Source organism: Rhinopithecus roxellana, chromosome 6 (assembly GCF_007565055.1).
Source record: "Rhinopithecus roxellana isolate Shanxi Qingling chromosome 6, ASM756505v1, whole genome shotgun sequence".
In the NCBI taxonomy this organism is placed as follows: Eukaryota; Metazoa; Chordata; class Mammalia; order Primates; family Cercopithecidae; genus Rhinopithecus; species Rhinopithecus roxellana.
Genome location: NC_044554.1, coordinates 139,954,666 through 139,978,869, shown reverse-complemented (window position 1 = coordinate 139,978,869; position 24,204 = coordinate 139,954,666).

The window sequence follows — 24,204 nt, the reverse complement described above, 5'->3', positions numbered from 1 at the left end:
ATGACAATTAATTTTAAGGTATCACAAATCGTTTGATAAAAGAATTACTAACATTCTACCAATACACACTGAAGAATTACTATTTTTTATTCATTACTGAATACAGTGAATTTTTTATTTTTCACACATTTGTGAATTAGCTTCGAAGTTCTTATATGATAATGTGTCTTTAACCCTTTGTATTCGTATACCACACTTTGAATGAGTTAGGAAAGGACAGGAGTATTAGAAACACATACCAGCAACATCTTATCAAAATCATAGTCCAGAGTTCAGTTAGGTGAGTGATAGTGAAGAATGGACCACACATTGGTAGAAAACGTTGTTGGATAATAGCTGACCTAGAAGACCCTTCTAGCACAACTCAGAGCTCTCCAAGGACTTCCAAGGCTTCTGCCCTCATATTTTCTTTTCTACCCTCTTCTACCCTTACTATGTTAGAAAATGCATGTCTTTTAATGTGTACTTGTTCCCTAGAGAACTTGTTAATGCATTCAAAGCTTGTTTCACTGTATCCAGTCATAAAACAAATTTGTGACTTATCATGGATTGGTGTAAGGAATAATGGATAAAATAGGAGTTTAAAGCACTTAGCATCTATAAAGAGCTGCAGATGGGCTAAATAATACTTTCAAAATGTTTATACATATTTGCAACTTTTTCTGTGCTCTCTAGAAACTACGTGCCATGAGCTCTATTTGCACATCCATGAAGAATTAGTTGGGTTTTGGCTTGTAATATTTTGGATTACCTTAACAGATGTAGTTCTAAATACCTGGCGTTTCTTTTAACGTTGTTATATCATAGACATGTTTTTTTTCTCTTGTTCTCAATCTGTGGTGACTACCTTTTAGAGGCTTTTTTAGAACAAGACAAGTTTTGTCTAACACTCATTTCTTCACACACATACACAGGCCACCTCACACAATTTGGCAAAGTAAACTTGATTGAGAAATGGAAGAGATTGCAGTCATGTATAACATATTTTAATTATAAGGTATTAAAATTTATATTAATGAATGGAATTTAAAAGTATTATTGATACATGTTCATTTGATTGTCACTTTATATCTTTTGTCTTTTTATAGAGTAAGAAAATACATTGGCCAAAAGAGATGTTCTCTTTTGTTCATGCAACTTAAAGGGCAGCGGTGACCCTTTGATCAAAATGGTTTGTTGCTTAATAAATGCATAACTGAAGTTTCTAAATAATCCTTCGATTTCAAATTACTTCTTTTTGCTGCCAAATACATACTATTAACATTTTAGAACAATAACATGTATAAATTTAAGAACAAACTTAGCTCTTTTTATGTTATTCTGAGTGTTAGTTATTCTCCTAGTTTATCAATGTTCTTAAATTTAAAACTCCTGTCAACTTAAGAGAAATGAAAATAAAATTTAAAAATGGAAAACAATAACATCAAATCTATACTTCTTTCCAGACCTCAGTCTTCTACTGGTTTCTAGTTAAAATATTTTTTGCAAAGCATAATAGCATCTAATTTTGTAGCTATAGTGAAGTTCCTGGGAATTTGTTTTGCTTTAGAATAATGCTGGAATTTTATTTTTCCAATTTGAAAATACTGTGAATATATTAACATTTTAAAGCACATAACTTCATTTTAATTTTTTAAATTGTTATTTTTCTAAGTCTTGAAGAATGTGTATTTCAAACACTGAATAGCATGCTCACTCTCAGTATCTTAATCTGAACAAAAGTATTATTTATGTTCTATTATACGTTTAATTTCTATCATAATTCTAATTTGCACATTTTAGAATCAAAAAATATTTAGAGCTGGAAGAAATCATTACTAAACACTTTTTAAAATTATGCCTGTATCAATTTAAGTCCTTGGCCACATTCTTAGAGTTAGCTAACGGTAAAGCTAGAAATACAGTACCCAGTACCCAGTACTCCAGAACTACTCCTATCTCCAGAAATAGCTCAAATTGGCAAAGAAAAAGAAAAAAAAAAAAAAAAAAAAAAAAAACCTGAGACTTTTAAAACAAAAGACGTATAGTCAAATCTGAGTGAGAGAATGGTTATTTCCAAAATATTTGGTTTTAGAGAACAGTATGAATAATTTTAGAGGCAATTTACATAATTATGTTTTACTAGGCAAATATTAGAATTACTTTGCTTCCCCTGAATAAACAATTTCTGATGATAATGAGGATAATTGAGGAGTGGGGTTGACAGTAGTTGGCAATTTTTTAAGATAATTTTAATATATGTCTTAGGTAAAATGCAAAACCCCAAATCATTTTAGTTAATTGAAAGCTATAATTGAAATAACTGAAAAATAGTAGTAACAACAGAAGAAAACGTAATCATATGAGAACACATAGACATATGATGGGGAACAGCACACACTACAGTCTGTCGGGGGTGAGCAGGGGAAGGGAGAGGATCAGGCAAAGAAGCTAATGGATGCTGGATGATGGGTTGGAACCTAGGTGATGGGATGATCTGTGCAGCAAACCACCATGGCACATGTTTACCTATGTCACAAACCTGCCCATCCTGCACGTGTACCCCGGAGCTTAAAATAAAAGTTGGAGGAAAAAAAAAAAAAAACATTAAAAGAAAAATAGACTACCCCTCTCTATATATACTTATTAGAAAAGAGGACATCTGAACAATACATTTTGTGCTGGATTAGCTAAGTAGCCTAGTGGGGCCTTTCATGAGCAATATTACACTTTAACCTAAAAAGTTAATACCATACTTGGATATTTTTAAGTAACTGTGCTACTTGCAAGAGTCGAGGAATGCTGCTTCCAATTAATTCACTGTCTATTAGGCCCTTATTAACATATGGTGACCAATTTTAACTTTTTATGTTTTCAGGGTAATTTCTTTTTACCCAGAGAATTTAAGGAAGAGCAGTAGAATTGATTACAGTGATATTAATTGGAAGATTAAATCTGATTGAGTTGTTTATACTAAGAAGCAACTAAGATGGTTATTTATTACTTGTTTAGGTGTATTAGCTATTATAGTGGCCAATAAGACTGATTTCCACTAGTCACCTCAATTTTATTTAGAACAGAGGTTCTCAAAACATGGGCCCCATACTAACAGCACTGGCATCACCTGGGAATTTGCAAGAAATGCATATTCTCAGGGCCTATGGCCAACCTACACATCAGATCATATCTAAAGATAGGGCCCAGAACTTGCTTTTAACAAACCACACTGGTGATTCTGATAATAATAATAATAATAATAATAATAATAATAATAATCGAATGTTTTAGAAGTGGGCTGGGGAAAAGAACCTAGTAGTGATACTAGGCAGAGCGCTGTGTCTCACGCCTGTAATCCCAGCACTTTGGGATGCAAAGGCGGGCGGATCACGAGGTCAGGCGATTGAGACCATCCTGGCCAAAATGATGAAACCCTGTCTCTACTAAAATACAAAAAATTAGCCAGGCGTGGCGGCGCGTGCCTGTAGTCCCACTTACTCAGGAGGCTGAGGCAGACGAATCGTTTGAACCAGGAGGTGGAGGTTGCAGTGACCCGAGATCGCGCCACGGCATTGCAGCCTGGTGACAGAGCAAGACTGCGTCTCAAAAAACAAAACAAGCAAACAAACAAACAAAAACAAAGAACAAGTGATACTAATAGAGATATATTTTGTTAAGAGGAAAGAAAAAAGAAAACTTAATCATGCACACACATATATTAACTGTTAAGATATTATTTGTTAATTTGAAAGTTAGGCTACTGATTCTTTCATGATTTTTTGGTTTAGAAACACCACAGCCAGGTAACAAAAGTGTTGTCTAGCCACAATCATCTGAAAAAGTAAAATTAATATTACATCACTTGATTTTAGATAGAGAAGGGCATACTTTTCTTACTTTATTGTAACAAAAAAATGTATTTATTAAAAGCTGATTTGAAGTCATTTTACCAATAAAATAGAGATGCGTAGTTCAACACTTAAAAGAGTAAATACCGTAAGTATATTTTGTAATATGCTAACTCACTTTTAGCTTTTCTTTACCAACTTAATATGGATTTTAAACTACAGTCAAAAGCCACCTCCAAGGCTCATCTTCAGCCTTTGGTTTTACCTGGAAAAGGCCAGGAAGTGCGCTTCCCTCTTATGCCACTGCCTGTGCTTGCTCAGCCACTCCCCATCTACTTCTGTTCTGCAGTGGTGTCTGGACCAGTTGTTAGTGTGCTTTCAGTGGATTTACAGGGTCTTTTTTCTGGCTGGAGGCAGATAGAGAAGAAAATGGGTATATGTTTAAGTCTTTGACCTTCTCCACCAACCCAGAATTTAAATATAATCACATATTTTTTTGTTACCATGAATGGCTCACTTTATCACATTTCCTATCAGCACAGAAACCAATCAATATCTCCTTTTGCTGGGGGAATCACCAGGACCTTGTAATGTGTGAGGAAAGGTAGCATGACACAGAGTAAGGCCAAGATGAGTTGTGAAATACAATTGTGGTGTTGCACCCACTAGGTGACAGAGTTGAAGATTGTCTTACAAGCTTGACAATCTGCTTGTGCTGGTGTAAGTGCTTGACAGTCCTGCAGGAGCCACAACATCCCAAGTGTAAGCTTTGAAGCTGCATTTCTCTTCCTTACTCATACCTAACCATTATTACCCCCAAATATGACACCATGCAATGTTTGCTCTGTGGAATTTGGCTTTCTCCTTCACATAAACATTGTACACATATGAGTTCTCTTTCATTACCAGTAGACTTTTGTCGTAAACAAAAACACCAGCTGAAATTCTACTTTTCCTCAATATATATATATATTTTTTATTATACTTTAAGTTCTAGGGTACATGTGCATAATGTGCAGGTTTGTTACATATGTATATTTGTGCCATGTTGGTGTGCTGCACCCATCAACTCGTCAGCACCCATCAATTCATCATTTATATCATGTATAACTCCCCAATGCAATCCCTCCCCCCTCCCCCCTCCCCATGATAGGCCCCGGTGTGTGATGTTCCCCTTCCCGAGTCCAAGTGATCTCATTGTTCAGTTCCCACCTATGAGTGAGAACATGCGGTGTTTGGTTTTCTCTTCTTGTGATAGTTTGCTAAGAATGATGGTTTCCAGCTGCATCCATGTCCCTACAAAGGACGCAAACTCATCCTTTTTTATGGCTGCATAGTATTCCATGGTGTATATGTGCCACAGTTTCTTAATCCAGTCTGTCACAGATGGACATTTGGGTTGATTCCAAGTCTTTGCTATTGTGAATAGTGCTACAATAAACATACGTGTGCATGTGTCTTTGTAGTAGAATAATTTATAATCCTTTGGGTATATACCCAGTAGTGGGATGGCTGGGTCATATGGTACATCTAGTTCTAGATCCTTGAGGAATTGCCATACTGTTTTCCATAATGGTTGAACTAGTTTACAATCCCACCAACAGTGTAAAAGTGTTCCTATTTCTCCACATCCTCTCCAACACCTGTTGTTTCCTGATTTTTTAATGATTGCCATTCTAACTGGTGTGAGATGGTATCTCATTGTGGTTTTGATTTGCATTTCTCTGATGGCGAGTGATGATGAGCACTTTTTCATGTGTCTGTTGGCTGTATGAATGTCTTCTTTTGGGAAATGTCTGTTCATATCCTTTCCTCACTTTCTGATGGGGTTGTTTTTTTCTTGTAAATTTGTTTGAGTTCTTTGTAGATTCCGGATATTAGCCCTTTGTCAGATGAGTAGATTGCAAAAATTTTCTCCCATTCTGTAGGTTGCCTGTTCACTCTGATGGTAGTTTCTTTTGCTGTGCAGAAGCTCTTTAGTTTAATTAGATCCCATTTGTCAATTTTGGCTTTTGCTACCATTGCTTTTGGTGTTTTAGACATGAAGTCCTTGCCCATGCCTATGTCCTGAATGGTACTACCTAGATTTTCTTCTAGGGTTTTTATGGTATTAGGTCTAACATTTAAGTCTCTAATCCATCTTGAATTAATCTTCGTATACGGAGTAAGGAAAGGATCCAGTTTCAGCTTTCTACTTATGGCTAGCCAATTTTCCCAGCACCATTGATTAAATAGGGAATCCTTTCCCCATTTCTTGTTTCTCTCAGGCTTGTCAAAGATCAGATGGCTTTAGATGTGTGGTATTATTTCTGAGGACTCTGTTCTGTTCCATTGGTCTCTATCTCTGTTTTGGTAGCAGTACCATGCTGTTTTGGTTACTGTAGCCTTGTAGTATAGTTTGAAGTCAGGTAGCGTGACGCCTCCAGCTTTGTCCTTTTGGCTGAGGATTGTCTTGGCAATGTGGGCTCTTTTTTGGTTCCATATGAACTTTAAAGCAGTTTTTTCCAATTCTGTGAAGAAACTCATTGGTAGCTTGATGGGGATGGCATTGAATCTATAAATAACCTTGGGCAGTATGGCCATTTTCACGATATTGATTCTTCCTATCCATGAGCTTGGTATGTTCTTCCATTTGTTTGTGTCCTCTTTGATTTCACTGAGCAGTGGTTTGTAGTTCTCCTTGAAGAGGTCCTTTACATCCCTTGTAAGTTGGATTCCTAGGTATTTTATTCTCTTTGAAGCAATTGTGAATGGAAGTTCATTCCTGATTTGGCTCTCTGCTTGTCTGTTACTGGTGTATAAGAATGCTTGTGATTTTTGCACATTAATTTTGTATCCTGAGACTTTGCTGAAGTTGCTTATCAGCTTAAGGAGATTTTGGGCTGAGACGATGGGGTTTTCTAAATATACAATCATGTCATCTGCAAACAGGGACAATTTGACTTCTTCTTTTCCTAACTGAATACGCTTGATTTCTTTCTCTTGCCTGATTGCCCTAGCCAGGACTTCCAACACTATGTTGAATAGGAGTGGTGAGAGAGGGCATCCCTGTCTTGTACCAGTTTTCAAAGGGAATTTTTCCAGTTTTTGCCCATTCAGTATGATATTAGCTGTGGGTTTGTCATAAATAGCTCTTATTATTTTGAGGTACGTTCCATCAATACCGAATTTATTGAGCGTTTTTAGCATGAAGGGCTGTTGAATTTTGTCAAAAGCCTTTTCTGCATCTATTGAGATAATCATGTGGTTCTTGACTTTGGTTCTGTTTATATGCTAGATTATGTTTATTGATGTGTGAATGTTGAACCAGCCTTGCATCCCAGGGATGAAGCCCACTTGATCATGGTGGATAAGCTTTTTGATGTGCTGCTGAATCCGGTTTGCCAGTATTTTATTGAGGATTTTTGCGTCGATGTTCATCAAGGATATTGGTCTAAAATTCTCTTTTTTTGTTGTGTCTCTGCCAGGCTTTGGTATCAGGATGATGTTGGCCTCTTAAAATGAGTTAGGGAGGATTCCCTCTTTTTCTATGGATTGGAATAGTTTCAGAAGGAATGGTACCAGCTCCTCCTTGTACCTCTGGTAGAATTCAGCTGTGAATTCATCTGGTGCTGGACTTTTTTTGGTGGGTAGGCTATTAATTGTTGCCTTAATTTCAGAGCCTACTATTGGTCTATTCAGGGATTCAACTTCTTCCTGGTTTAGTCTTGGGAGAGTGTAAGTGTCCTGGAAATTATCCATTTCTTCTAGATTTTCTAGTTGATTTGCGTAGAGGTGTATATAGTATTCTCTGATGGTAGTTTGTATTTCTGTGGGGTCATTGGTGATATCCCCTTTATCATTTTTTATTGCATCTATTTGATTCCTCTCTCTTTTCTTCTTTATTAGTCTTGCTAGCGGTCTGTCAATTTTGTTGATCTTTTCAAAAAACCAACTCCTGGATTCATTGATTTTTTGGAGGGTTTTTTGTGTCTCTATCTCCTTCAGTTCTGCTCTGATCTTAGTTATTTCTTGCCTTCTGCTAGCTTTTGAATGTGTTTGCTCTTGCCTCTCTAGTTCTTTTAATTGTGATGTTAGAGTGTCAATTTTAGATCTTTCCTGCTTTCTCTTATGGGCATTTAGTGCTATAAATTTCCCTCTACACAGAGGGAAATGTGTAGAGATTTAAATGTGTCCCAGAGATTCTGGTATGTTGTATCTTTGTTCTCATTGGTTTCAAAGAACATCTTTATTTCTGCCTTCATTTCATTATGTACCCAGTAGTCATTCAGGAGCAGGTTGTTCAGTTTGCATGTAGTTGAGCGGTTTTGAGTGAGTTTCTTAGTCCTGAGTTCTAGTTTGATTGCACTGTGGTCTGAGAGACAGTTTGTTCTAATTTCTGTTCTTTTACATTTGCTGAGGAGTGCTTTACTTCCAATTATGTGTCAATTTTGGAATAAGTGCAATGTGGTGCTGAGAAGAATGTATATTCTGTTGCTTTGGGGTGGAGAGTTCTATAGATGTCTATTAGGTCTGCTTGGTGCAGAGATGAGTTCAATTCCTGGATATCCTTGTTAACTTTCTGTCTCGTTGATCTGTCTAATGTTGACAGTGGAGTGTTCAAGTCTCCCATTATTATTGTATGGGAGTCTAAGTCTCTTTGTAAGTCTCTAAGGACTTGCTTTATGAATCTGGGTGCTCCTGTATTGGGTGCATATATATTTAGTGTAGTTAGCTCTTCCTGTTGAATTGATCCCTTTACCATTATGTAATGGCCTTCTTTGTCTCTTTTGATCTTTGATGGTTTAAAGTCTGTTTTATCAGAGACTAGGATTGCAACCCCTGCTTTTTTTTTGTTCTCCATTTGCTTGGTAGATCTTCCTCCATCCCTTTATTTTGAGCCTATGTATATCTCTGCATGTGAGATGGGTCTCCTGAATACAGCAGACTGATGGGTCTTGACTCTTTATCCAGTTTGCCAGTCTGTGTCTTTTAATTGGAGCATTTAGTCCATTAACATTTAAGGTTAATATTGTTATGTTTGAACTTGGTCCTGCCATTATGATATTAACTGGTTATTTTGCTCGTTAGTTGATGCAGTTTCTTCCTAGCCTCGATGGTCTTTACATTTTGGCATGTTTTTGCAATGGCTGGTACCGGTTGTTCTTCTCCATGTTTAGGGCTTCCTTCAGGATCTCTTGTAAGGCAGGCCTGGTGGTGACAAAATCTCTAAGCATTTGCTTATCTGTAAAGGATTTTATTTCTCCTTCACTGATGAAACTTAGTTTGGCTGGATATGAAATTCTGGGTTGAAAATTCTTTTCTTTAAGAATGTCGAATATTGGCCCCCACTCTCTTCTGGCTTGGAGAGTTTCTGCCGAGAGATCTGCTGTTAGTCAGATGGGCTTCCCTTTATGGGTAACCCGACCTTTCTCTCTGGCTGCCCTTAAGATTTTTTCCTTCATTTCAACTTTGGTGAATCTGGCAATTATGTGTCTTGGAGTTGCTCTTCTCGAGGAGTATCTTTGTGGCATTCTCTGTATTTCCTGAATTTGAATGTTGGCCTGCCCTACTAGGTTGGGGAAGTTCTCCTGGATGATATCCTGAAGAGTGTTTTCCAACTTGGATCCATTTTCCCCCTCACTTTCAGGCACCCCAATCAGACTGTAGATTTGGTTTTTTTACATAATCCCATACTTCTTGCAGGCTTTGTTTATTTCTTTTTCTTCTTTTTTCTTTTGGTTTCTCTTCTCGCTTCATTTCATTCATTTGATCCTCAATCGCTGATACTCTTTCTTCCAGTTGATCGAGTCAGTTACTGCAGCTTGTTCATTTGTCACGTATTTCTCGTGTCACGGTTTTCATCTCTGTCATTTCGTTTATGACCTTCTCTGCATTAATTAGTCTAGCTGTCAATTCTTCCACTCTTTTTTCAAGATTTTTAGTTTCTTTGCGCTGGGTATGTAATTCCTCCTTTAGCTCTGAGAAGTTTGATGGACTAAAGCCTTCTTCTCTCATCTCGTCAAAGTCATTCTCTGACCAGCTTTGATCCGTTGCTGGCGATGGGCTGTGCTCCTTTGCAGGGGGAGATGCGCTCTTATTTTTTGAATTTCCAGCTTTTCTGCCCTGCTTTTTCCCCATCTTTGTGGTTTTATCTGTCTCTGGTCTTTGATTATGGTGACGTACTGATGGGATTTTGGTATAGGTGTCCTTCCTGTTTGATAGTTTTCCTTCTGACAGTCAGGATCCTCAGCTATACGTGTGCTGGAGATTGCTTGAGGTCCACTCCAGACCCTGTTTCCCTGGGTATCAGCAGCAGAGGTTGCAGAAGATAGAATATTGCTGAACAGTGAGTGTACCTGTCTGATTCTTACTTTGGAAGCTTCCTCTCAGGGGTGTACTCCACCCTGTGAGGTGTGGGGTTTCAGACTGCCCCTAGTGGGGGATGTCTCCCAGTTAGGCTACTCAGGGGTCAGGGACCCACTTGAGCAGGCAGTCTGTCCCTTCTCAGATCTCAACCTCCATGTTGGGAGATCCACTGCTCTCTTCAAAGCTGTCAGACAGAGTTATTCGCGTCTGCTCAGGCCTCTGCTCCTTCCCCTGTTGTTTTTTTAGCTGAGCCCTGCCCCCAGAGGTGGAGTCTATAGAGACAGGCAGGTTTCCTTGAGCTGCTGTGAGCTCCACCCAGTTTGAGCTTCCCAGCAGCTTTGTTTACCTACTTAAGCCTCAGCAATGGCGGGTGCCCCTCCCCCGGCCTCGCTGCTGCCTTGCGGTTAGATCGCCGCAGACTGCTGTGTTAACAATGAGGGAGGCTCCGTGGGCGTGGGACCCTCCCGGCCATGTGAGGGATATATTCTTCTGGTGTGCCTGTTTGCTTAGAGCGCTGTATTGGGGTGGGAGTTACCTGATTTTCCAGGTGTTGTGTGTCTCAGTTCTCCTGGCTAGGAAAAGGGATACCCTTCCCCCTTGTGCTTCCCAGGTGAGGCGATGCCTCGCCCTGCTTCAGCTCTCGCTGGTCAGGCTGCAGCAACTGATCATCACCGATTGTCCGGCACTCCCTAGTGAGATGACCCCAGTACCTCAGTTGAAGATGCAGAAATCACCGGTCTTCTGTGTCGCTCGCGCTGGGAGTTGGAGACTGGAGCTGTTCCTATTCGGCCATCTTGCTCCGCCCCCTTCCTCAATATTTTATTTTGGGAGGTGGTTTCTTTTTCCTACTAGTAGGCCTTTTGGAAAGTATCCTGTTCCACTCTTGCTTCTTTACCTTTAAATCTCAGGGAGGAGCAAAGGGTCGAGATTTCTGTCTAATGTCTCATAATCATCTCATTATTTCTTTCGCATTTCCTATAACCAGTGAAGAAAACCAAGACCCTCAAAAACTCATAGTCGTGATGTATTCACAGGAAGTTTTATTATATCCTTTTATAGATCTCTCACCTTCCTCAGCTCCTCTTCTTCACATTCCATAATTTAGATGTCTACTTACCTGCAGCTTCTCCTGGGGGATATAAGTAACTAAATCCTTGCTGCTCGAGCACCCTTTTTTATACCAGTGTGTGTACCCTTGTCTGGCCTGGGTAAAAGCTGTTAAATTAGCAACGATTACCCTCCTTCAGTGTTTCTTTCCTCTTTCAGAATCTCCTTGCCAGTGCCAACTGTAGATTGTTGCATTCTATCAAAAATGATTAATATTTCCCACTGAAACTGATATTACTGATTCAGTGATCAAGCAATTGATCACGTTACCCACATTAGTGTGGAATATTTATTACCAGGTCTTTGATATGGAGGGGTTTAGTTTTTACAAAATATTTCCTTTAAGAAACAACCTAGAATAGCAGAAAGCTCACTTGGTTTGCAGTCAGCCAGACACAATTCTAAAATTCTGAAAAAATGAAAGTAAAAAGAAAGGGAAAAGAAGGCACAGAATAAGTGTGCAATGACAAATTAGAAAAGAAGTAAAAGCTGCTCTTGTACTAATCGTTATTATTACATTTGAACTGTGCCACTAGGAAACAGAAATGAATGATGCAGTGTTTATATTTCAAGGGAGTTTGCCATGAACTTGAGAAGTATAAATAATGAATATTGAATTTTTTAAAAAAGTATGGATAGTGAAACTTAAAAGGAAATTCCAGGGAGAAAAAAGGTATTCTGATTTTGGCCATTATAAAAAGTAAATCTCTTCATAACAAATAATTCAGATGTCATCAGAAGCAGATGGCAATGAAAGATTTTATTGCTGAATTCAATAGAAAGAAGCATCATCTATGACCATTTCCTTCTGTAAAAAAGGAAGCCAGCCAGATTCTTGGGATACAAGCCCATGGTGTCTGAAGTGAAATTCACTAGTAAAACCAATTCAAATGAAGAATAAAGAAACTCTTGAGAAGTTCTAAAAGAAAATGCTTTAAAAGTACAGGACAGTTATTTGCATATCACAGAGGAGATTGAAATGCATTAAGTGAAAGAGAATTCATGAGTTCAACATTTTTGTAACTCTAATTTGGTTTAGAATAGGTAGACTTTAATTCATGGTATTTTGCACAGTGTTTTGTTCCTGATTTCTTTTTTTAAGAGCCAGTAGCTCTCTCAAACTTTTGATGTATATACATACATATACATGCATATTTATTTACTTACGCATATATAACTATTTATACATAAACCTAGCTTTCCAACTTTCCTATCTTTGTTATTTAATACTCTAGCAGTGACATATTACATTTCATAGGTAGATGTTGTCATTAATTTATACCGAAATAAGATTAGCTAATTATAAAATACTCATCAGTTCTAAGAAAAAAATATTTTCAGATTAATTGCAGCTTAATAAAATTTGCTTTAACATCAGATAAAAATTATTATTTTCTTTTTCCAAATTATGTTTTCTTACTCATTTGCCAATGGTCTAATTTATTTTTTCATTCAGAAATAAAGCTATTTTTTGGTTAGTAATTCAGGGAGAATAAATTATCACCAGAGTTGGGTTTTGGTAACCTAAGTGTTAAAGTTAGCAAATACCACAATCTGCATTTGATTTCTGTGCTTGTCCTGTTATTTACCAAGTGTCTCCTCCTGTGCCATAAATAATTTAGAGTTCAAAGTGAACCATGCCTCTAACTGCTAGAAAACCCCGAATCACGTTTATTTTATTCGCTAATGTTTCCCTCATATAACCAGAATCTGAAACCACTCCACTTGCCCCTAATTTCAAATGAAAGTCTTTTATAATGCCAACTTTAAGAATTCTTCTGGAAAACAGTAGAAGAGTAAATTTAATATGTGATATTAATTGATCACAGAACACTTTTTATATGTTTTTTTACTAGTGGCACTAAATTTTACATGCCATTCATATAGGAAAATACACAGTTAATATAACCGAAAGATCAGAGTATGAAAGCAATTAATATGGATTGATTTGGAAAGGGTTTTATTGATATCTGTTATTCAACGATGGCATTTAAAATGTAAGACAATTTAAATTTAAATGTAATTTGAGTCAACGTATACATAATCAACCTGCAACCCATGTAAGAATAAAATTACAAATCTAATTGAATAGTTCTTATGAGAATGTCTTGTGAATAATTTCAAATATTCACTTCACCATGTTGTGAAAATGAGACAGTTGATTCTTCCCAGTATGAGGAAGGAAACATTTTGCTACTTTACCATGGTAAGGTCCTTACACTGAAAAGCAGTCACTCCAAATGGTTTTTGATAGTTTTTTTATGTGACCTTGAAACAATCTTTAGAATGAGAAAAGACATAACGGAAAATCTAGCCCATACTCTCATTTTCATGATTGAGAAAAGAAAGGTCCAAAAAGTTTTACTTTCTCAAAGTTACAAAGTTAGATTGAAGTAGGGGTGGAATTAAAACCCCAGGATCCTTGTGAAAGGTTGGTGAAATTCTAAAACTCTCAAAATTATATACCCCAGGCAAGTTTAAGGTATCATTAGTATTATGTCATTATTAAAAATAAACAGTACTTCAAAACAGTATCTAACTTCCTGTCAGTAATTTAAATGTCTTACTTGAAACCAAAATATGGAAAATTCTTACGTTCCTCTTCTGTCTTAGGTCAAATCAGAAAATAAGGGTTTTAAGAAAATGAGCCAGAACTTGTCTACCTATTTATGTACATAGGTTGCATCTGCTTTTTCTTTATCTTATATATGTAATGAGAGCAATATTTAGCATTAACCAAAAAGAAGAGCACAGTGCTAAATTTCTCTAGGCTTGTTTGCTCATTTTAAAAATGTGAGTAATCACTGTCACAGGGCTTTTGTGAGGACTGGTTGTGATGATGTATGTAAAGAATTTAAAACAGTGTCAGACACGTAATAAGAGTTCAATAAGCTAGTTTTCAATTACTAAGTGTTGGGTTTTGCTTAATTATTTTCTCCTAATACGATCTGATTCAATTACTATATTTTACATAAAACATCTTTTCTTATTTATATTCATAAACTTTTTAGCTACCTCGTCCTCCTGGTTTAACATAATAGCTCTTGTTATTAAATGGAAGGAGATTAACATAGTATGTCTCAAGCACCTACAATAAGGCGCACACCTAGGTATTTCATACATCACTCAATTTGATTTTCACAATAATCATATAAGGTAAATATTAAAATCCATCATTGTCTCAACATGGACATTCAGTTCTAAGACGCTGACTTGACTAAAATCTCCCTAGCCATGTGAGATGCTGAATTTAAACCTAACTGTGACAGCTTTGAAAGTCCATCAATTATCTAGTAGACCTCAGAATCTGAAAGTACATGCAACTTTTAAAATTAAAAAATATATATGTCTATTTTAGCTAATCTTCTGGTACAAAAACAAATTTTGTTTAACTCACATACAGTTCCATCCTTCTATGTCATCCAACACCAATGAACAATAGAAGGTGACAAATAAAGATACTTCCAAATTCTACCTTATAGTGCTTACATTGGAGAAGCAAATTCCTGAGTTAGTCAGGCTTGCGCCTAAGACCATCGCCTTGAAGAATCTTCACCAGAAACAAAGAAAATATTTCCTCCAAGCTTTTTGAACAAGAAAATAGGGAATCAGGAATGAAAACTGTGTGCATTGAAAATAATAGCCTGTGACAGGATGTGATCATCTCCTTAAGAATATTAAGTTAAGACAGTCTTACTAGCCAACATCTCTCTAAGCAGTAGAGATACTTTGGTTCATGAAAGTGACTCTGTTGTTTTCCTTCTCATTTATTAAATGTGCTCTCTTCTGAAACCATAGTGCTTATGTAAAATAATAATAATTATTATTATTATTATTATAAAGATCTCCACAAAGTGCACTCTAAAATTTACTATGCATGCTGTCAGAAACTTTCCAGCTTATGATATAAAAACCTTTTGAAAGTTTAGTTATGATGCATGTTGTTTAGGAAATTTTGGACTTGTTCTCTTAGTGCTCAGATGGCTGTAATAAAGACAGCTGCTGGGGAGATTTGGCAGGTGTACAAATGAAGTTAGAAATGTACATGTTTATCACTTAGAAGCTGCATACACCTACTGTTCTTCTTCGCCAAAAGATAACAATTCCACATTTTATAGGCAATTGTCTTTCCTTTTTTGTCCCAGAGGCTCACCAAAATTCAATAAGTTTATTTTAGTGAAAACCACCTTGCTGCACTCAGCACCTTGCCTAAGCAGAATTCCTTAAAATAAAATGAGCAAGAGCCATTACTGCAAAGTGAACAAAGCCAAAATGATCACGAGCCCATTTCTTTCTAAATGAGCTCATTACTATTAATTTCTCCTGTCCTTAGAGAATATTGGAAAAAGCAAGTTCATCAGGAGAGTAAAATAAATGTTAAAAACGGAGTTGGTAAAAAATATCTCTTCACCTCTAAACTGCATCCTAAGTAAGGACATCCCTTAGGACACTAACTCTCAATAGCACAGGCTCTGAATAATAATTTTAGATGAATAAATAATTTCAGAATTGAGCTGTGCATGATTCTGGGAGCACACATGGGTGTTTTGACATTGGATGAAACAGAAGCTAAATGTTTGTAGAACCACCTCTGTAAATGCGTATAATTCAACAGATTCCATTCTCAAGAAACCTGTGACATTCCCTCCTTGGAAGTCTATGCAAGCCTGTAATAGGGAAGAATGTAATCATGAAGACAAAAAATTAAAAATAAATAGTTACATTCAAAGACCTTCTGTGTGGACCAAATTCTCTGACTGTCCCTACAATACCCTAAATAAGAGGACTTTAGTGTGCACAGTGGAGCCATATGGCTAGAGAGCAAGGCTTTAGGTGGGAAGAGTGAGGTGAATAAAGCATTTCATTTCTGTGACACTGTCTCAAAATTCTCCATTGAACTGCAGCTCCTTCACTAGCTTTTTGACATTGACCTTCTGCTACACTCTTAATTAGCCCTAGTTTTTGATCTACATGATGGCATAAGTAAATAGTTCTTATATTCTATGAAATAAAATAAGATACTATATATAAAGAGCTTACATGTACTCTGATATAGAGGAAGAGCCAAAAAACTGCATATTATATTAATGAATTTGGACAGCATTTTCATTCTTCAGTATGTTCCCTCCCAAATGGAGAATGTAGAGAGACAAGCATAGACCTGCTTCTCCTCCTTTGAAAAGACTAGCACGTCCAGCTGGGGTTTGGGACCACAGAGAACACTTTTATGGAGATAGGCATTCTTTTTTTCTGTGAGTTACATTTCCTATGCTTCCTAAACATATGAGTGTAGTAAATCTTCAGGTCTAAGACCAGGAAAAAGAGCAAGGTACACTATTTCGCTGGACTTAGTCTCAATCTTAAGTTAAAGACGCAAAAGGAATTTTGACTCACACAAGATCCAGCCTATTTTGGTATATGATGAAAGAGTAAACAAGGATTTGGGGTTATTGGCATCATCCTATATTGTAACTTTTCTTGTAAGCCTGTAATACCAGAAGGCCATCAAAAATTGATGGCTTGAGATTCTTGTAATTGCCATCAAGATAACACTTCAATTCTCTCTTTCCCTCTCTCTCAGTCTATCAGTCTAAGTATCCATCTATCTATATTCAAATGATAATTTCCAGGAGAGATCATTTTCATCATTATCCAAACTTCTTCTGGTCCTTTTCCCAGGTGAGTTCATTTAATGATATCTGAGTTCAAAAAGCCATACATAAAAGCTAAAATGCTGCTGATTAGCCTACACATCTTTATTAGGATTCAAACTGCTCAAGGTAATAAAAAATGGAAAGGAAGAAAGTACTATCTCATTTAAAAGCTGGAAATGCCCAAGTATTAAATAAGAAAGTGTCACACTGATGACGAATGAGTGTCCAAATCCAAAGCAGAAAAATCAACAATTTATTATTTGACTTCTGTTGCTTACAATTATATTTCAAATGCTTATAAACCTATATATCACTAATAAAATATTTTCAAAGCAAAGCAAATGTTCTAAACCAAACAAAGGTGGATTGACCCTTGAAATGTATATATATTTTTATTTTAAAAATGTATAACATTGAAAAAATGTTAAAATCACAATCTTTCCTTAGTCTGTCTGATAGTGTTTACATTACTAATACTACCAAATAAGTTAAATATGAAATAAAACCTTCCATGCTATGCTTCTCACACCTTCCAGGCTATGCTAACCTCTACAACATTTCTCTGAAGAAAGTCAGGTGGAACATCTTGGAGAAAAAGGCTTTGCCCCTGATCAACCAAAATATATAGAGGGCTTTGAATAATTTATCTAAAGCTGTCAATGCATATGCCCTAATATACTCTTTCAACATGAATGCCATAGAAGGTGAAAGATCCAACTAATTGTTTTTCCTTCAGGCTCTAACGTTTTACCACTGTTTGGAAAATATCCCAATGGTAGCTAAAAGACACTTGTATAAAGAAGGAAATCAGAAAAGATCATCAAATAATCAAAACTCAGAAGTTCTGAAAAGGAGATTGTACCTTATTTGCAGGTCTTTGAATATTATTTTGTAGGTTTTCCTTGTTGGGCATCAAGCAAGTGATTAAAATGGGATTTAGTTTATAATAATGATGTTCAAACTCCAGGAGCTTCCCTCTTTTTTGATTCTATGCATTGCCCACGTTTTTTTTGTTTGATTTTCTCAAAGGTGTATTCTGAGTTATATGAATGAAGTATAATGTACAGCTTTTGCCTGACTTTCTGGGTAGACCACACTCCAGCCCAAATGCTATTTGCACTTAGTTCAAAATAGTCAAACTACAAAGACTCAGATATAAATTGTAAAAGAAAGATGAACAATGTTGAGGAACTGCTTTTCATTATTTTGTTTATTTGAGAAGTCCAAGATAAAATTATCACAGAGAAACTAAAAATAAAACAAACAAACCAGCCAATCTGGGTTACAGAGACAAAAAGGCAGAGTCATTATGTGCAAGAGTTGAAGGGCATGGCAGAAGTGCCTTTAAAACTTTTGCACACAGAATAAAGCAAGAAACATATCCAACTTCATCATCCAGTAATGTATACACATATGCCCACACACCATCACAAACAAACACACACACACGAGTAGAGAAAGAGCTAAAATACAATTTTCATGAAATAAAATTTATCATCATGTGGTACATATTCTAGTATTTTCCAACCTATCTATCTCATTGTTTTAGTTCATTTTCATGATGCTATGAAGAAATACCTGCTACCTGGTAATTTATAAAGGAAAGAGGTTTAATTGAATCACAGTTCCACATTGCTGGGGAATGTGGAAACTTACAATCATGATATAAGGGGAAGCAAACATGTCCTTCCTCACATGGCAACAGGAGAGTGAAGTGCAGGGCAAAGTGGGGAATAGCCGCTTATAAAATCACCAGATCTCATGAGAACAAACTCACTATCAAGAGAACAGTATGTGGGAATTGCCCCATGGTCCAGTCACCTCCCACAATATCCCTCCCATGACACATGAAGATTATGAAAACTATAATTTCCATGTTATCTCATCTCATCCCATCCTATTCTATTATGTTTCACCTGTGTTGGGGCAACTTTTGTGCTCCAGATATTTGCTATTGTCATTACACATCACACGGTAGATGTGCCCCAGCTGCATCATGTATTTCTTGCTTTCTGCCCTGAGGCTTCTTAATGACTCCTGCTCGTGACTAGATAAGAATGTCATCAACCATTCTGATAGATGCATAAAACTAAAAGTGTGAAGTAAATAATGTATTTTGGAATAATCCTTGACTGTTAGGTGACTGGAGTCAGTGAAAAAAAAAATTCTTCTCTCTTCCCTTCTTCTGAAGCACATGAATGACAATGTGACAGAATAGCACACCTGTGGATTATTTCTTCCTTCTTGCCAGCTTCACTACTCTCAGTCCTCAACTGTGATTCCTTAGGATCAAATCCCATATAAATGATTTGCACAGATACTGTAGTCTCGATAACTCCTTTTGGGGGAAACCCAAACTAAGATATCGCTTGATTTTTTAAAAAATGTTGACTGTGAATTGATTTTCATGATCCATTAATATTAATTTGCAATACTGCAATCTAGGCCTTGGGAAGAAAAAATTCTCAAATACAAAAAAGACATCGGGTGATGGTAGAGATGAAGAATATTCATATTAATTCTCATACCAATTGGCTTGCAAACTACCAATTGATGAGTGTTACTTGAGATGCCTAATGTAACATGGCTATAAGGAAAGTGTTCTTTATCATCCCGACTCACTCTTGGCTGATTTCATGTAAAGACAAAAATGCAAATTCTGCATTTCAACTCAATGTAACAAATATTTATTGAGTTTCCACAATGCTGAAGGCTAGAATGTTTTTAGAAAAGACCTGAAACATATCTTACATCTTTTTGTGATAAGAAATTGCAAGTCATGTGTGTACCATTGATGGTTTCAAACTCTTCGTTACAGGAAATTAGGCATTTGGAAGGGAAATAAACGATACAGAAGTGAAAAAGTTTCTGTATCTATCTATCTATCTATCTATCTATCTATCTATCTATCTATTGGATTAAAGAAGAGATTTAAATGAAATTTGAAGCCTGGAGCTTAAAAATCTCAGAAAAAGAAATACATAGAAAAAAGAATTTTAAAAAATAACAATTAGAGTAACCCAGGATAACTACAACAACTGAAAACAGTATCAGGAACACAATTGTGGCATCAGATTCTTATATATGAATACCCAGGGAATGATAAGATAAACATGAAATTTTATCATAAGTAGCTACATAGGTCCACATAATTACTACAGGGCTTCCTTGATTACTAAGGAGGTTTATTGGTTGTACAAATTTCCTCCTCTGTGTATTTGTAGTCTTATCTTTGCCCATCAATCTGCTGGTTAGTTCTTTTCCATGGATCTCTAGAAACTTTTTTTTACATATTCTGAATAGTAATCTTCTGTCAGTTATATGTGTTACAGATGAAGTAGTCTTACTTCATTAGTATTCCAAAAGAGTCCCAGTAGCATCTGACAAACTCTTCACTTGCCAGGCTGAATTTAGTCAAAAATAGATGAGGACTCTGAAAGAGGGCACTGACTGTTTTAAGAAGTTTTATCTGTGGTCCAGAAACATGATACCCCAGGATTCTAAAGAGTCCCTATCATGATATTTGAAGCTCTATGAAGATCAATGGAGAGGTCAAAAGGTGAAAATTGTGCAGAGACAATCCTGCTGATCAAAGGCTTAACAGCAATTCCTACCTAAATTTCAGAATATTTCAAATGATCTGTAAACACCTTTAAAGGAAAAGAAAAGAAAAACTGCCACCTACACTTGTGCTGTTAAGCACAGGGCTGAGTAGAGTCTTGCCCAGTGCAGTGACATGCAGTAAGTGCCAAATAAATATTTACTAAACAATATGGTGGTACTGTAGGCATTGCATCTTAAGAGCGATGTGAACAACTGGGAGCACATCTAGTGATGGATGCTGAAGGTAACAAGCAGTCTGTTAACAGAAAAAAAAAAAAATCTCTTAATGAATTTTAAAGAGATTTATTCTAAATAGCTAGTATGAGTGACCATAGCCCCAGGAAACAGTCTCAAGAGGTCCCAAGTAAGTGCGCCTGAGGCAGTTGAATTAGTTTGGTTTCATACATTTTAGGAAGCCAAGAGTTACAGGCAAAGATACAAATCAATGTATGGAAGATAGACATTGGTTTGACCCAAAAAAGTGATATATCTTGAAGCAGGGGTTCACAGGTAATAAGTGGATTTAGAGATTCTTTAATTGGTAATTGGTTAAAGGAGTAAGGCTCTGTCTAAAACTTGGAGACAGCAGAAAGGAATGTTTTAAGTTAAGATACGGATGCTATGAAGCAAGATGGATGGCCTGCTGGCATCACTTAACACTTGTCTGGCATAGCCTTATGTCTTGTTTATAATTTGATATCCTATAGCCGCAAAGAGTATGTTTTGTCAGTTTTCTAATGTCTATTTTCACATCGGTGCTGATCAGTTGTGCCTAAACTCCAAAAGGACAGGGGTATCATGAGGCATGCCTGAACTCCCTTCCCATCTAGGACAAGAACTCAGATTTTCAGTCTTTTCTGGCGGTCAGTCCCCTTGACCAACAGGGGTTCTGTTCAGTTAGTTGGAGGGATTAGGATTTTATTTTTGGTTTACACATCTGAGGACCATGTCAGGTAAGAATCACTGAAAGAACTGAATTTATTAAACCTGAGGGAAAAGATGAATTTAGTGCCATGATACCTTTCTGTAAAAATTCATGTGACTTTGATATGGAAGTGATATTAGAATCAGTCTCCCCATGGCAAGATAGGCCCATGGAAGGAAGCTTAAGAGGGAAAGATAAGGAACTTTCTGATTTAATCCAGCAAAAAAAAAAAAAAAAAAACATTTCTTGAGCATATGTTCTATGTTGCAACACTGCTAGATGCTGGGATACAAAAATACATAGGACATGATATAAGTTCTCAAAGTGTTTTAAATAATATAGAATAGAAGAGGTCAATAGCTACAAAATTAAAAGTAATAAACTGTGATAAAGTAATATAAATAGTGTGCTAAGGGAACACAGAGATGTGGTGATTAATACATTTAAATGTGGCTAATCAGTTCATGGGTTGCCTGGAAAGCTACTGAGATCCCCAACACAAGAGGTGTTGAAGTCAAATCTGAATTGGACCCAAATACCTTTGCAAGTGTACAGTAAATACACTTGGGTAAAAGCTGGTTGCATTTTGAAAAAAACGGAAGTAAGGTGACTGTATTTCCAAGAATGTTTTTGCTTAGTGTGCTTCATTCTAAAACAAAGTGGAATCAATAAACAATTAACAAAACTAACACCCTGCCCATATATTAAGTCTGAGTTGTCAGTGTATGATGTAGATTGGAGGCTGGGCAAATTTTGGCCCATGGGTAAAATCCAGCTTGCTGCCTGTTTTTGCAAGTAAAGTTGTATGTAACACAACCACATTCATTAACTTATGAATTACTTGACTGTTTTCACACAACAAGTACACATTTTAGTAGTTTGCAGAAGACCTGGTAGTTTGAAAATCTAAAATACTCACTATCTAGTCATTCACAGGAAAAGTTAGCTGACTGCTGGTCAAGATGCTTACCTGTTAGCCATGTTGAAAGAGGGGTTATTGGGTCAACTATTGGATGAAATTATTTAAATTTTTATGTGACACTTTAAAATTATAATTACTGTGTATTTTTATTGTTTGATTCAGAGCAAATTGTTTCGCTAATGTAGATAACACGTTCTTATCGTTAACAAATAAAAAACAGTACTAACTCCCTAAGAGGGATTAAATTCTCAGTGCAATCAATCCCATTCAATTGGATCATGTCTGTTTTTACCTCCAATCTAAAACTTACACTGTAAATCTACAGATTACCTGGGTTTCACCACCATCTCCACTTAAAAGTACATTTAAATTGATTAGAAAACAGTTGAACTGATAGTGCTGTATCAATAGGACCTATATGATGAGGTAATGCTTGCTGGATATTTAATGTTAAATTAATGAGGATCATGCAACCATTACTACACTTAGAGTGCCAGTAATAGATGTTTTATTATTATGTGAGTAGAGAGATTCCGTCTTCTTACTATTTTGCTTGTACACTAATTGATGTGGCACAGCTTCCTGAAGAATTGAATACTGAGGTGTATTTTGAATGCAGGTAAGGAAGTATGAATTCGAAACTACTTTTCTGAGTTAAAGCAACTAACATTATACATTAGAAAAGTTCACATATCTATGTCTTATCATTCATATCCATCCTCTCACAAATATAATGCTCTCGATAGAAATGTGGGAACAAGTTCTCTTATGGGCAGCTGTGGCAGTCAGCCTTCAAAATGACACCTGATGATGCTCACCTCCTGGTATTCACACCTTTGTGTTGTGTCTTCTCATGTCAAATACAGCTGTCTTGTCTAATCAATAGGATTCTGCAAAAATGATGGCATCTGATGTCTTCAGCTAGTTCATAAAAGACACTGAGGCTTCCACTTTGCTCATAAAAGACACTGAGGCTCTCCACTCCTTGATCCAAGGAGAATTATTTTATTTGGATCACTTATCACAGGGAAGTCAGCTGTTATTACATAAGGATAGTCAAGAAGCCTAAGGGTGAAGTGTTATGTCAAGGAAATGAAATCTTTTGCCAAGAGCCAACAGCAACACTCCAGATACACAAGTGAACAACCTTAAAAGTAGATTCTCTAGTCCCAATCAAGCCTTCAGGTGTTTGCAGATATCTTAACTATAACCTCATGACAGACCCTAAGCCAGAATCAAACAAATATTCTACTAACAAATCCATAATCCACAGAAGCTAAAAGATAATACATGCTTATTATTGTTTTAAGCCACTAAATTTTGGGATAAATTGTTATGCATATTAGGTGACTAATACAGCAGCAGTACCCCTTCTTGAATAATTATGGAGCCCTGCTTCACTGAAAGGATTTGTCCACATGAAATAGCCCATGGCATTTTGGAACAGAAGGCCCCAGCCCAAAGGCTGTACAGCAACTTCATGCAAAATAGACGAAGGCCATTTCTCTGTGTACATTCAAACCTATCAGGGTTCCTGAATTAATGTCTGGAATGTTGCAAAGGGAAATGCTTGGGTTAAGAGACTGGTAAATACACTAGCTCTACCCATTTGAAGACATGTGACATGGAGCATGGCACATAACTTCTAAACATCGTTTCAGTAAAACTGAAATGAGTCTTTTCCTTGTTCTAAGTGTTATGATCAAATAAGTGAATTCATGCAAAAACATCTTTGAAATCAGTAAAGAGTAAGAGAGTAAGAGTCCATGTTAGTAATCGCTAGTCCTCAGCACCTAGTTTAAAAGGTGTAAACTGGGTCCT